The sequence below is a fragment of the Felis catus genome, chromosome D1, assembly GCF_018350175.1.
Source record: "Felis catus isolate Fca126 chromosome D1, F.catus_Fca126_mat1.0, whole genome shotgun sequence".
NCBI lineage: Eukaryota > Metazoa > Chordata > Mammalia > Carnivora > Felidae > Felis > Felis catus.
Genome location: NC_058377.1, coordinates 53,987,193 through 54,003,686, shown reverse-complemented (window position 1 = coordinate 54,003,686; position 16,494 = coordinate 53,987,193). Strand labels below are relative to the sequence as shown.

At 38.5% G+C, this 16,494-nt stretch overlaps 1 protein-coding gene across 2 annotated transcripts in view; it reads right to left on the bottom strand.

The window, feature by feature from the left end:
* The window catches only part of GAB2 (GRB2 associated binding protein 2), a 189,388-nt gene that overhangs the window by 142,275 nt on the left and 30,619 nt on the right, over window positions 1–16,494 (bottom strand). The gene's annotated exons all lie outside the window — the stretch shown is intronic.

Below are 16,494 nucleotides of genomic sequence, written 5' to 3'. Positions count from 1 at the left end.
TATTATAAAAGGCTGATCTCTTAAAGAGGTCCTATAAATTAGTAAGACTAACAGCTCTGTGGAAAAATAAGCAAAGCATATGAACAAATTATTTACAGAAAAAGAAATATGAATTAAAACTACACTGAAATACTATTTCATTGGACTGGCAAAAATCCAGAAGTTCGGTAACTATGTGGACAAAACTGTGGGAAAACAGACACTTTCATACACTTCTGGTGGGAGTAGAAATAATCACACACCCTCTGGAGGGTACTGTGGCAAAGTTACATATAGTATATTAAAATTCTAATACTATTTATCCTTTAACCAAGAAATTCCTTTCTAGAAATTTACTGTGAGACAAACTAATACATGTGCACAATGACATACGTACATTTTGCAGATCTGTTTAAAGGAATAAGATGAAAAACAATGTAAATGTCCATCAAAGACATTTTGTTATGGTCCCATTAATTCATGAAATACCAGTTGACTGTTAAAAAAAACACAAAAGAAAGGACTAGAGAAGGAAACTCCTTATGTACTAACATGGAAAAGAGTATCAAGATGAACTATTAAGCAAAAAAGGCTAAACATAAAATTGTGCCTTATGCTGCCATTTGTATGAAATAGTTAAAGAGAGTATCTACATATTTGTATTTATATTTATAACCTATGTTGAATATATAGGGCAACATATATATATATATATATATTTATTTATTTATTTATTTATTTATTTATTTATTTATTTATTTTATAAACACACACACATGGATTGGAATTAAGCAGATGGGGAGAGAAAGAAGTTATACTCTTCATAGTATACTTTCAAAATATTTGGCATTAAAACCATGTTAAAGTATTATCTATTACACATTTAAAAATCTTTGTAAGTTTGCATAATAGAATATGTTAACAAAGCAAACAGAGTATAATTTCCAAATTAGTAGAGGAGTAAAAATAAAATTAGAAAAAGTAAAATACTTAATCCAAAAGGCAAGAACACACAGAAGGCAAAACAATATGAGAAACAAAACGAAATATTTCCTTAATTACAATAAATGTTAATCAATTAAATTCAATTAAAAGACAAAGACCGTCGCACTGTTGTATTAACCATAATAAACATCAATTACCTAAACTTCTCAGTTAAAAGACAAAGACTGTCAGGCTAAACAAAAACACAATCGAGTTATATACTGTTCTTAAAAGATGCACCTAAAATATAAGAACACAAGTAGGTTGAAAGTCAAAGTTTGGAAAAAATTACACGAGACATACACACTATTCAAAAAAAAATGACACTATGGTTATATGACTTATATTAAGTAAAGAGACATTAAAGCAAAAGGGTCACTTTGAAAACAGGAGGTTCAAAGGTAGAGAAGATATCTAATTCTAAAATATTGGCCTCAAAATATATAAAGCAAGAATTGCTAACACTGCAAGAATTGCTATCCCTGACAAATCCATTATCATCATGGGAGATTTTAAACAACCTTTCAGTAATTGATATAAAAAGGGTGAGGCTCTCCTTTTGGCTCCTCAAATTAATGCACTTTGGAACTGCTAGATCACATGGGAAAGGAGGTTTCTCACTCACTTCCTGAGAAAATAAATCAGGGTAGAGAAACATGCTTCTTGTCTGGTTTTGGTGATCATATACAAATGTAAAAATGGTAAGTTACACCTTATCTGCACAGTGACCATTATAGCCAGACACTAATACTAATGACTTTGTCAGCAACTCTATGTGCTTATGCTTCAATTTCTTAATCTCTAAGCTCTTTAGGGGAAGATGTTGTTCTTTTATACATATTTTTTATCTATCCCAGCACCTACCACATGCCTAGTAAGTGCTCAGTGTTTTATTGAATCATCTTTACACATTCCCTTCAAAAATATTCCAACATTTATGAAGCACCTATTATATACCAAGCACTATATTAAGTACTGGGAATACACAGACTAATAAAGCAGTGTCTGTTCTCCAGGAGAACAGAAACAGAAATATATCTTTTAAAAAGCTATAAATAGAGGTTTGAGTGGAGACCCCTCTCCCAACAAAGCACCTGGAAATTTGAGGGAAAGTTCTCATTTAACATGTACTTCTAAGTACCCACTATATTCTAGAATCAGGCATGTGCTAGAGAAGGGACATTTGACTTAAGTCTTGCCAAGTAGATGTGTGTATAGGGCAGGGACAGGGGGAGTCAGGCAGAGGATATTCAGGGCAATGAGAAATAAGAATATGAAATTCAGAAGAAAATGTGATTTGCTCAAACAGCTTGGGTAAAGACTGGTGTCTTTTCCACATGGTTTCTCGACAGTCCTTCCCCTTATGGAGTCTCTTTACTTCAATACAGATATCTATCTAGATGGATGGCCTTGACCACAATCCAACAAGAAATTCTTTTAAAACTGCAGCACAGTACTCATAAATTTAAGTTTCATTAGATGTCCTTACTGGATACAATGCATGCTATTCTCTCTTCTATTTTTTTTTTTTTAATGCTAGTCACAACTACCACTGACTTCACACTCAATAACAACTCTCAACCCCATTTTGTAAAATACTTAATGCTTGGGATGGTCTATAATGTGCTTCTCTCTATTGCCTCTAATTGGAATGCCAATTCTAGCTCCCCACTTGACATCCCAGGAAAAGTCCCCTCCAAACATATCGCTGAGCAACTACTATGTGCAGAGGAAACACTCTGCTAGCCTCAAGCCTGCTGTTTGTGGCTAAGTTCTCCAAAAAGCATAAACCAAGAATATTATAAAATTTTCCTGGGAAACTCGCCAAACTGTACATATTTACTATGCATCTACTGATACAGAGTGAGATGTGAATGTGAATTCTGGGAAAAACTTCCCAGGTGGTAGTGAATTGATGATCTGAGGTTCCTTCTACTCTTACAAAACAAATATTTGTTTAGGAAAGACGGTTTAGCAAAGGAGTAGACATAGACCAGAAAAATGAAACCTCAGATAAATAGAGGGACTTGCCAGGGGCCAAAAAGCCACTGGTAAAGCAAGGATTAGAATCTAGCTTATTCCATACCCAGTTCGGTTCAGAAAGTTCGCACTAGGAAAACGAAGTCTCTCTGTGTTCCTTCTCCTTTACGTTGACCTTTTCTTTATCAGAAATTCTCCAAGAGGCCTTAGCTTACTAAGTGCTAATTAGATTTCCTCCACCTGCTCTGGGATTTAGCAGGCAGGCGGCAGGCGGTACTAATGCAGTGCCCTCCTCAGCTAACAAAGCCACTGGCATTCCCGGTATGCAGGGGCTGGCCTCCAGCTCTTTAGTCAACAGCAATTAAAGGACTCCTATCCAAAGCCCTAAGGAGGAAGACAGAGAAGGGAGGGGTATTCCTTGATCCAAAAAGTAGAGTACAGCCACTGATTGGAATTGATTGTACATAAGAGCTGGGTGGAAACAGGGAAAATTCTGGGAGGTAGGAATGGAATCTGGGTGAGGCAAGCAACTCATCATCGTTCTCACCCCCCTAAGGAATGCTATTGTCGTCCAGATTGAGGGGATAAAGCCTTGTATGGCCAAGAGCCCTCATCCAAAAATAAGTTATCAAGAAACATTTCCCTTTCCCTTATTTCAAGACACAGGTCCAAACTGCTCAGCCAAGAATGACAAGTCTTCCACAATTCTATCCCTTCCTATCTATGTACCATAATTTAGTGAATGTTCAGCCACTAACTGGCAAAGTGCAGCCTGGATGTTCAGTCACTCCTGCCCTGTGACTCTACACGAGTCACCGGTTCTCTGGCTTTGATTTTCTCATCTGCAGCTCTCAGAGTTGATTTCAAGATCAAATGAGACAATACAGAAATGTTTTATAAACTGTAAAGTTGTGTAAAAGCTTTAATTCAACTCCTAATACCAATGCAACTAAATTCAAACATTTAGTAAATTCCTAGCACAGTGTTTATACAGAGTTGGTGCACAGATGTTATAAATATTAGCTGTTGGGTATACAAAAATAAACCAAACAGACTATGTGGAAATCACAGACTGATGGTAGGAGACAAGTTCTCCAGGAGAGTATAAGAACTAAGAGTAGGCACAGAGTAAGGAAGGAAGAGTAATTTATCCTGCTACTAAAGAATAGGGGTCAGGACTGTCCAAAACTCTGATAGTGAACAGAATATAATTGGGGCTGAGGGTCTGGAGAAAATATAGCTGGAAATTCAAATGTGCCATTTCATGACCCCCCATTAGAACAAATTCAGTTAATATCCCTGCCTTTATTCACAAAGTTCTTTTTTTTTTAACGTTTATTTATTTTTGAGACAGAGACACAGCATGAACGGGGGAGGGGCAGAGAGAGAGGGAGACACAGAATCGGAAGCAGGCTCCAGGCTCTGAGCCATCAGCCCAGAGCCCGACGTGGGGCTCGAACACGGACCGCGAGATCGTGACCTGAGCTGAAGTCGGACGCTTAACCGACTGAGCCACCCAGGCGCCCCCACAAAGTTCTTTTTCATGAGAAACTTAAAAATTCTGCCAATCATTCAAAGAATACTTAAACATCCACTATGTGTATGGTATTATTAAGGATACAAAATACTACAAGGCAGGTCTCTTATAATGCTAAGCCATATATAATGCCTAAAGGGTTAAGGGGAACATTATCCCTCTCTAGAAGAGTTGAAAATCAAAACCTTTGTCTCATTTCCCCCCACAAAGTTAGACCAAGAGTCAAAATTCATTCTTTCCATCAAACAATATTCTTGGGGCACCTGGGTGGCTCAGTCGGTTAAGCGCCGGACTTTGGCTCAGGCCATGATCTTGTGGTGAGTTCCCGCCCTGCATTGGGCTCTGTGCTGACAGCTTGGAGCCTGGAGCCTGGAGCCTGCTTCAGATTCTGTGTCTCCCACTGCCTCTCCTTCTGCCTCTCCCCACTCACATTCTGTGTGTGTGTGTGTGTGTGTGTGTGTGTGTGTGTGTGTGTGTGTGTGTGTGTGTGTGTGTGTCTGTCTGTCTCAAAAATAAATAAACATTAAAAAATAAAGAAAAAGAAAACAATATTCTTTAACCTACTATGTGCCAGACAACATTCTGGTCATGAGGAAAAAGCAGTGGAACAAAACAGACAAAAATCCTGCCTTCAGAGGGCATACGTTTGAGAGAGGTAAAAAGCCAAGCAGGTATATACACAGGTGATCCAAGGTGGGGGAGGGGAGAGAATACAGTGAATCTAAAAGCCTATAGTCTCTGGCTAATGTGGGCAGCTGCCTCACACTTCTAATTAATTGCTGCAAAGCAAAAATTTAGGCCCAGTGTTCCCAGATCTGGACATTGAAAATTTCATGTAAAATATCTCACCTTTTAATAACCTATAACTGATTAAAATTGTTTAAAACGCTACAGGCAAAGAAAGACAGTCTGTGGATGGAATTCAGGCGAAAGATACCAGCTTATGACCTTTGTATTACAACAATGTACCATGATTTTTGGTTTAGAGACATAGTCACTATATACAAATGTCTTAAACTAAGTGCTACAGGACTTGAGAAGGAAAGAGTTCTAGCTAAGGAGGTCTGGGCAAGCATCAAGGAGGTGAAAGCCTCCTTCAGAAAATACCCCAGAATATTTGTATTCTTGATTCTCTCATTGTTTCTTGATTTCTCACAGCACTTATGGCTACACTGTCCTGTGGACACTTGTCTAGGTACTTCTTTGCTACGAATGGCAAGATTTCTTTCTTCAACCAGAAAGTCCACAAACAGCAATGTTATCTAAGCCACTGCCTTGCTGGTTTGTTTGATCAGTCAACAGATTAACACTGCTCATTAATATGACTAATTCCCATATGCTCTGAAATAGGCTTGCTATCTGGAAAGATATTCACAAAAGTTCTGTCACCTCAAATTCTCAAAACAGGGACTTTATGCCTATTCTAGGCAAACAAAACAAAACAAAACAAAACAAAATAAACCCGAAACCTTGAAAATATATGAAAAAAAATGAACCCATTCAGTCATTCTTTATTTCTCATCATTTCTTTCAAAGGTGAGTTGACAACATCTATTAAAATTTAAATTCACTTTAACTTTCATTAATTCTTTGACTCAAAAATTCTACTAGACATTGATTTTATAGCTAAGTCACATTTGCCCAGAAATCAGTGAAATATGGTACTGGTGATGAAAAAACATGCTAAAATCTAAAATAAATGTACACCAATTACTATACAGGTAGCCACAATATAAGCAAATGCTTTAATAAAAATTGGAACAAAGCACACTATATAAAGCAAGAATTTCAGTATTTGTACATAGCAAGTCAGAGAAGAAACAGTGGAGTCTAATAGAATCTGGTATTTATTTTGTAAATTTTTTTAATGTTTATTTTTGAGAGAGACAGAGAGACAGAGACAGAGTGCTAGTGGGGGAGGTGTAGAAACAGACAGAGACACAGAATCCGAAGCACGCTCCAGACTCTGAGCTGACAGCCCAGAGCCCTAAGCGGGGCTAGAACCCACAAACTGCAAGATCAAGACCTGAGCTGAAGTTGGATGCCTTACCAGCTGAGACACCCAGGCGCCCCAGAAGCTGATATTTAATGAAAATGACTCTACACCTATAGAAATGAACTATACAGCATAACAAACAAAAAAAGAAAACAAGAAAAAAATTTCATTGTAAAAGGTTTAATCTTCACCTCAGGTCCTAGAAAATCATCTTCAAAGTTAAGTAGTTCATCCCCAGTGACAGGAAAACTCCATCCCTGCTGGTCTCCAGTTGATTCTCTTAATCAATCAGTGGCATTCACTACACTAGAAACTGAGTCACCCCTGCTTTCAAAATAGGGGTCTGTTGCCCTTCATCTGGGGTGGTTTTATAGTGTACATGATCTTAATGATAAATCAGTGCCTCTACTACTTTTGAGCCATGCCTTAGTGTAGCAAAATTTAAATCTAAAATGGAATGGAATGGGGGTGCCTGGGTGGCTCAATTGGTTGAACGTCTGACTCTTGATTTCGGATCAGATCATGATCCCAGGGTCATGGGATCAAGCCCCATGTCCAGATCCACAGTGATGGTGGAGCCTGCTTGAGATTCTTTCTCTCTCCTTCCCTCTGCTCCTCTCCCTTGCCCACAAACACACACACACTCTCTCTCTCTCTAAAAATAAAAAAAATTAAAAAAAATGTAATGGAATCACCCTAAATGTACCTCTGATCCCCTATGGTTTCTTTGGTTCTAAAACTCTAGGATGTTTGCAGTGCCTGGGTGGCTCAGTCAGTTAAGTGTCCGACTTCAGCTCAGGTCATGATCTAACGACTCATGAGTTTGAGCCCTGAGTCAGGCTCTGCTGACAGCTCAGAGCCTGGAGCCTGCTTTGGATTCTGTCTTCTCTCTCTCTCTTTCTCTCTCTGCCCCTCCCCCACTCACTCTCTGTCTCTCTCTCAAAAAATGAATTAGCATTTAAAAAATAAATAAAACTCTAGGATGTGAAACTTGTATCTCTATGGTATTTTGTGTTCTCATTATCCTCAGAGAAATCACAGTTCACCTTGCTGTTGAGTATCTTTTGCTTTGGCCCAGAGATTTCCATTGGCAATACATGTGCATTTGACACAAGGTAATATCAGGATGCAATTTTGGGACTGGAGGGAAAGAAACGTGTTTCATATGCCAGCAAATGATGGAAATAACAAAGGCACTTACATTTATGCAACACTACACAGTTGTTGTGAAAACTAGAGGTTCATGAGAACTGCATGGAATGTTATTTGCTTAATGGTTATTTGGGGTGAGATCTGGGTGAGTTTTTGCTTTGTCTGGATTTTTCACCATTCTCAATTTATAATGAATATGTGTTATTTTAACAAAAGTGATAGTCATTCCTTTAAAAAATAAATGCAATTGATCTCTTAATGTTCAAATGGAACTATCTCCATGGTTTATTTTATCTCATAGGGTTGTGGTGTACATTAATCATAAGGACTTAAAGTCTGGCACATAAGCATTCAAATATTACCTACTATTATATTGTTAAATACATTAGAAAATAACAAGGGTAAATTGGGCAAGGGTCTGAGATGGAAAAGATATTTATTTTTCATTGAATACTACCCTGTCCAGGTTCCCTAGAAAACAGAGCCTACGGCAAAACTTACCTGGCTTTTACTCAGGTGTTGAAATTCCAGAGCACAGAAGGAATAAAGGTTAGCAAGACAGAGTAGGAAGGAAAGCAAACACAAGGCTATGTATTAATAAACTGGCTATAGGTTAACATGAAAACACAACCAACTGCAAGATCAAGAATGTTTCAGGATAAACTATACAGAACTACTGTATCTGAGAATAGTGTGTGTGAGGAAATGGGGAGGGGAGGAGGAAAAAAGCAGACAGTGTGCAATTTACTGGTTGGTTCCTTCCCTTCCCAGCTTCCAACTTTTTTGTCAGGCTACCCAGCCTTTGTCAGTGCTACTCAGCCCCTCTGGATATTCACTGGGGAAGAACACACTCTACCTCTGAATCTGGAAGTGGTAGGAGCAGCCAGAACCCGTTTAGGTCTGGTCAGATGGAGCCTCGGTCTCTGAGCTGCTGTGGCTCTTTCCACAGTGGGCACAACAGAGACTATACCAGAGCCCAGCCCTCACTCAGAGGAAGGCCGAGACAGCCAGCAGTGTTAGGAAATATGGCAAAAGCAGCAGCAGCTAAGACTAGCCATTTTGCAAGCCAACTAGGGTCTGGGGGGTCAGGCAGAATGAAGGGAATCTGGGTAGATGTATTAATTGAGTCCCAAACAACACATACGCTTGTGTGTAGAGTGGACTGCAGTAAGTAAGAAAGATATCCAAGTCTTAGTTGATCCTATGGCAAAAAATAACTGTTTCAGATAAATTCGACCATCCCCTTAAGATGCAACAGTGGATACATAAGGCTTGCGTTATTTCCTAGACTCACTCTAAAATTTTCCTTTCAGGAAAAACTCTTAAAAAGAATGTAAGAATTCCTCTTTCATCAATTACTTGCCTAAACAGAAAAACTATTAAGCACTGAAAGGACAAAAAGCCAGCTAAAGTGGAAAGACAGGGTAAGTGTAACCTGAATAAATCCCAACGATGGAATTACCTTAGTCCTGGGCAGAATGGTATTTAGAGCCATCAATCCATTAATCCTTTGATTAAAGGTAAAAAAAAAAAAAAAAAAAAAATTCCAGTCTTTATTTGCATTTCTCAATGGGTATAAAAGCAATCAAAGTTATAATCCACACTTTTTATCTTCTCACTAATTACTACAGTTGTTCAAGGGTCTCCCACTCACCAACCTACCCTGCCCCCAACCTTCAAACCCAGTTGTAAATCTGCATTCTCTTTCCTCTTCATCTTTTAATTTTTTATTACAGAGATTATGTGTCTTCCTAATTTTGGCATTTTTGCCCCATTCAGCCTACTAGAACAAAGTAGAGTTCTGAGAGAAGACCCAGAAAGCAAAAGTCCATGCCCCTTGGAAACCAGGGAGAAAGTAAGGGGGAAATAGTAAACAGTGATATGAATAACTTTTCCCTGTTATATACACTATATAAACATCCAGTTCTAAAGCTGCCAGGTGGTTGTAATGACTCTCTCTGATCAAATAATACAGCCCAAGTCATAAAACAAAAAAGGTCAAAGGTTTGAATGCAGAGATAAAAATCCTTTAATATACTGAAGGGGCCAAGACAAGGAAAACTTCGAAAAACAAAAGCAAATACGTAAGTAATGCATGCAAAATTGCTTAGAATAGTACCTGGCATGATAGTCAATTAATGTAGTTATGATTGTTACTGTTATTGACCAGGGCCTTTCCATGCCCACTCCTTTGTTGTTAGGTTACCTACATATACCTCTTTCACAAAATTTACAACTTTGTGCACTAGTTCAATTTAGGGAGGAAAGCTGACTTAATAGCTCCTGTGAGGCAAGGGGCTTCTCTGTTGCTCCAGCCTAGCACAGTGCCTGACACACAGTTGGTATCAACACATGCCTGTGGAAGGACTGGCTTTTGTTAAGTGAAACATTCCGGTCCCAGGTTACCTTCTATGAGACCATTTGGCAAGGATCTGACAAATCAGAAGGTCTGACTAGAACTAATACCGAAATGTAACATATGATAAACAGAGCAAGTGCAATCACACATTCCAGTAAGTGACTTAAAAAGTCAAGTTAATCCCAATTTAGTTTTGTAACTTAAAAATACCACTTCCTCAATAAAGATTTTCCATATGCTCGACTACTGTGTCTGTCTGATCTCATGACCTCATCTCAACTCCCAAAGAAAAACAAAAATTTAAAGGCTTTACAATACAATACAATCTTGTATGTCATAGGTTTGGCTTTTGTTGTGCCATTTCTGAACTCATTATAAAATTATGTCTTTGTAGGACTTTACTATCCGTGTCCACAAACACCTACTATGACAGAAAGACCCAAGACGAGGCTGGGGGAGGGGGTACTTAAGAACTGGGTTCTAGGCCTATTTCTACACTGACTTGTCAAAGTCATTAAACCTCACTAATCATCCATTTCTTTATGTGTAAAATGATGATTCATTCAAATATTTGCTGAATGTCTATTATGTGCTGGGCATCATGCAGAATGTCAAAAATACAAAGATGAATGAGAATATACCTATCTTCAAGATTCTGATACTCCACCAGAGCTGGAGAGGGATCACACACAACTGTTATGTAATGTGGTAAGTACTGTAATGGGAGGATACACATTGTTCTACTGAAGTATGAAGGTGAGACCCGTTATTCTCTCCGAGTGAGTGGGTAGACACATGTGGGAAGTAAGAACCAAGAAAGAACATGCTAGGGGTTTATTCATTCTATGCATACAACGAGCAGTGGGTGAGAAGGGGAATAAATGCCAGAATGCAGTTGTTAAGCTTGATCTCCTATCAAGAACAGCACCAAATGTAGTCAGATGTTGTTCTCATTGCTGTAAGGAGAATTCTATTTTACACACAGGAATATTTGTAATAAAGGGTAGGCCACACACTGCACACTTGGCAATATTCAGGTATTTGGAGTAAACTACTATTACAAAATATGCTCATCCATCCTATGAGCTTTTTGAAATCAAAGTCTTCAAGTGTTCACTTTGATTCTGAAGTAGGCGGACTTTTGTCTTTTGATCCAGATACAGTTTGAAAAATCCAAGGTTCTGCTTCTGAATAAAATGTCTTTTCAGTTGCGGAGACATGGGGGAAGTTTTTGCTGTAAATGTTTTACATGGAAAAATCATTTAACTGTAGAGCAAATAGATGGAAAAATTACAAAGAGAGATTCATAAACAGACCGGAGCAATCACTAAACAGCTTAACAACATATGGAGGCTGCTGATGTAGGGGCAAACTCTTGGGATTTATCAACTACAAATGATTCAGATCCAATCCCTGAATCAGGTACTAATCTGATTTGAGCTTCACAGAGACAGAGAAAGAGCCCCAGCACTGGGCCACCCCACAACCTATCAAGCTTACCCAGTCAGTGAGAGTAAGCAGTCCTTCATTTCCCTGTGACTTAGTGATTGATGTGTCACATACAGTGCTCTTCAAATTCTCTCTGGGGGCCCTGCAACCCTGGAGTTCTGCCATGCTGTCCTAGCTCTTCACTGTGGACACTGTACTCCACTTCACTGACTGTCCATGGGAGATCAGCATGTAGATATGATTAGGGGACATTAATGGGGGAAATGTTAATAATAGGTGTGTGGACAGGATGAGACAGGGAGACTGCTTCCCCCTTACAACTGTATTTCCAGATCATAAGTAATTTATTTCTGCCTTAGATTACACTAGGACAGGTTTAACCCCTTTGAGAGCCAAGCGCATACATCCCAGATGTGATCCCAACTAGCCAAATGAAGATTCCTTAAGCAAAAAGGCTGCCTGCTTTGGCATTAATCAGAAGAGCTCACTAATGACGACAAACCACAACACTTCTAATAGAGAGCTAACACTGATAAATGACATGCTGTGTACCACACTCTGTTCTAAGTGCTTTATATATCAACTCATTTAATCCTTAAAACAAACACTGTGAGCTAGGTTCTATCAATAGCCTCACTTCATGCATGAGGCACAGAATATGCTGCCCAGGTACTAAGTGGTGGGATTCAAATATAGGCCATGCAGCTCTTGCTACAACCGTTTCACCACTTTAAGTAAAAAGCTATTTTCAGAAATGTGTTCTCCAGCTTCTCCAGGTCAACACGCAAGCACTTTAGTGTGGAAGATGGGGAGCACATCCTTTGTCCGCTGTGAGATAAGACAAGAATGTCCTTATAGGTCTAGAGAAACCTAGGTTTCAAGTTCTAATGCAGGCTCATGATGCGGAGGGAGGACGAGAGTGACGAGGGTTGACCAGGGAAGCATAGCTTCTTCCTTCATTCGGAGGACCATGGTACACTGGGGAGACAAGTGGACCCCGCTTCAGCTGCTGGCTCTATCACATATATATTTTGTGCTCCCGGGCTGGTTTCTTAGCCTGATCTTGTCTTCTGGCTGAAAAGGCAATAGTATCTACTACACAGTATTGCAGCAAAGATTAAATGAGATGAGGGGCACCTGAGTGGCTCAGTCGGTTAAGTGTCCAACTCTTGATTTCAGCTCAGGTCATGATCTCATGGGTTTATGAGATGGAGCTGCATCGAGCTCTGCGGTGTGGCATGGAGCCTGATTGGGATTCTCTCTCTCCCTCTCTCTCTGCTCCCCCACTACCCCCGTTTGTGTGTACAGTCTAAGATAAATAAATATTAAAATAAAAAGATGAAATGAGATGAATTAGGCTAATACATGCAAACGTTTCTTACTATAGAGTGAGTGAACAATAAAATTCACACTTAACCAACCTCACTTCCTATTTTCCCTGCCTGGTCCCCAGTAGAGAGAGGAGAATAAATCTGTTTAGAAAGAAAAGCAATACTCAATAACTATGGACACTGTTTTACTATTTAGCACCATTTGGGGGAAATTGTTTTTTATGCAGTGAAAACATGATTCTGGGTGGGGCTACCACTCATAGCGCCCCACACCTACCTAGGGAGTGTTAGGTGGAGCACGTATGGCCCTACTCTGGCCATAGTCATTGGTCCAAGGATGTGAGTTTGACTCAAGAGGTCAGAAACCTTCCTTAACATTTTTCACTTTGGAGTTCCAGGAGTAAGGACCTTGCCTTTTGGGTCACAAAGATGGGGAGACTGGGGGCTGCTGGTGACCTTCATTTCTTATCACCTAGAGAAAATAAACGCAACCACAGACAGGCAGTAATAGGACACAAGGAGAGTGCTGGGGGCACTGAAATATGATTTTAGGTCCAAAGTCCCTAGAGTTGCCCCGATAGCTAGCACATTTTCTTCAATTTTCTCAGCTTAATATTATACCGATACATTTCTTCTTTTTCTTTCTCCTTTTTTTTTTAAAGTTTGTCTGAAGTAGTTTCTGTCATTACTAACTCAAAAGTCCTTAAAACATGAATTTATATTTTATGCCTGATTTTCTTCAAGGTACTTTATGGGTGAGATCTCATTCAACCCTCACAGCAGCCCTGATGGGAAGGCCCTGGTTCTCTTACCTCCTTCATTCCAATTGCACATCCACTTAGGGTGAACTCTTTTATAAGCCTAGGGTCATGATTGATAGTCACTTCCTGATCAAACAAAATTACACCCACATTACCACACCATGAGAGTTTGCTCAGATCGTACTTGCTTCAGCCACAGGCCCAATCCAAAATAATCATGGTGGCCAGGGGAATGGAATGGCTGACTGGCCAAATCTTAAGGGTAGATGGAGCCGCCTTCCCCAGAACAACAGAGATGTCTTAACAGAAATTAAGGTGTTGCCAGGAAGGAGAAAGGGGGCAATGGACATAAGGGAAGCAATCAACAGTGTTCACTATATACCCACAAGGAAAGCTAAAATAAACAAGTGTTTGAGATTATCTAGATTTATGAATCATCAATCAATAACTCCCTTTGTTCCTATTATTTTCTATTGTGATCTCATACTTCTTCAGTCTCATTTAAGACTGTTGTCCTCCAGAAGCTTCAGCTATTCTCCAAAGGAAATCTAGTTAGTTCATCAATGACTCTCTAAACACTCATGAGTACCAAACTGAAATGCTGATTTGGTGAGATGAATAAGAGATAGCAAGGCATTTTCCACAAGTTGTAACACCAAAGACTTGATTAAAGCATGTCTCACTTGACTCAATTAAAATGTTCTTGGCTATCTACTTGCCTTGGCTTCCTCCTTAGTAAGCATAAACTCAAAATAATGGGAAAATTAAAAAAGGTAAAACTTTCCATCAGGACAAGCTTTTATCACTCAGCTGACCAATAAAACAGATTCCCACTGGTTAGACTGACAATAGTGAGCAAATGGGTTTTTTATAGAAATTTCTGTTAGAGTATATTAAGAAAATGATACAGATTTATAGCTCTAGACTAGGATTCAAGAGACTTGGCTTCTAGATCTAATACTCTAACTCACTCTGAGCTCTTAAGTAGAAAGAACAGTTTTAACGTTGAACAGATGTTCACTGTTCATCTTCCTGGTGAGAATGTCCTCCCTCTCATCAAGACTACCATCTTGGACAAGACCAATCTTCCTCTGAGACTTGTTTCCTGACTTACAAAAGGAGGGTGCCATAGTCTACTTCATTTGACTGATAATCAAAAAAGCTTAGCTGTGATTCACATGTATTACCTGAACATGTATTATACTTGAATATTTGAAAAGAAAATTAATTCTATAGTTGTGGAATACAGTGCCCATTTGGGAGTTTCCAGTTTTTCACAATTATGAATAAAATTGCTATAAACATTCTTACATAAGCCTTTTTTTTTTCCTCTCCAAATTGAGATATACAACCATAGTTGAGTCTTAAATTTTTATCCAACATGATGATCTTGGTCATTTAATTAGTTTAGCTCATTTATATTCAATATATAATATTTATAAATTGAATAATTTATATTCAATATATCAATATATTTATTGATATAGTCAGGTTTAAGTAGAGTTTATTTCTGTTTGTTTCTCCTCTCTTCTTTCAATCAAGCTTTTAAGCTTTTCTCCCCTTATTCTCCCTCCATCTTTCTCTCTTTCTTTGGTGCTAGTTCTTAAGATTATAATACACATCCTGAATTCATCACACGATGCAAGGAACTTCAAATTCCAGGGGCACCTGGGTGGCTCAGTCGGTTAAGTGTCTGACTTTGGCTCAGGTCATGATCTCGCACTTTGTGAGTTCGAGCCCTATTTTGGGCTCTGTGCTGACAGCTCAGAGCCTGGAGCCTGCTTCAAATTCTGTGTCTCCCTCTCCCTCTGCCCCTCCCCTGTTCATGCTCTCTGACTTTCAATAATAAATAAACGTTAAAAAAAAAAAAACTTGAAATTCCACTTACACCCTATTCCATTCTTGTGCCATCTATATCTATCTACCTATCTATTTATCTAGATCTGTCATACATTTTACTTCTATGTATGTTACAACCCCCCCCCCCCAAATACACTGCTGTTATTATTTTTGGTTTAAAAAGTCAATTTACTTTTATAAGTTGACAAGAAAAAAATAATTTTTTAGATTTAGTCATATTTATCATTTCTTCTGGCAACCCTTCCTCCCTTCCTACAGAATTAATTTTCCATCTGGTACTAATTTCCTTCAGCCTGGATTATTTCTTCTAGACTTTTTTTATATTGTGGGTCAGTCATCTGGTAATTTTTTTCAGTTTATTTTTGTTTTTGTTTTAATCTGACAATGTTTTTATTTTGCCCTTACATATAAAACATAAGGTTTCTCTGGGTATAGGGTCTAAAATGATAGTGTTCTTCTAGGACTGTAACGATGTTATTACATTATCTTCTGGCTTCCACTATTTCTGACAAAAGTGACTATCATTCTGGTAACATGTATGTGTGTGTGTGCTTTCCCTCTTGGGCCATTAAAAAAAAATTTATACAATTTTTTTTTCTTTTTTCTTGTTAAAGCAGTTTGGCCATGATAGGCCTAGGCATGTCCTTCTTTGCATTTATCCTGCTTGGAATTAACTGAGCCTCCAGGATTTGTGGGTTGCTGTTTGTGACCAAATTTGGCAAAATTTCAGCCAATATTCCTTCAAATATTTTTCTTCTGCCCTAGTCTCCTCCACCTCCACCTCCACCCTTTCTGGAACTCCAATTATACATATGTTAGATTTCTTGACACTATCCCAGAAGTCACTGAGCTTCTATTTTTTTTCTATTAAATCTTTTTTCTGTACTTTGGTTTGAATAATCTCTCTTAAACTTATGTCATTTTTCCTGTTCCTGTCTTTTTTTCTTCAGGTTCTGTTAATCCCACTAATTAATTTTTTATTTCATATTATCTTTTCTAGTTCCAGAATTTCCATTTGGATCCCACCCCCCAAATCTCCCAATCTTTACTGAAAGTCCCTATCCATTCCCCTACTGTATTTATCACAGTTTCTTTTTTTTTTCTTC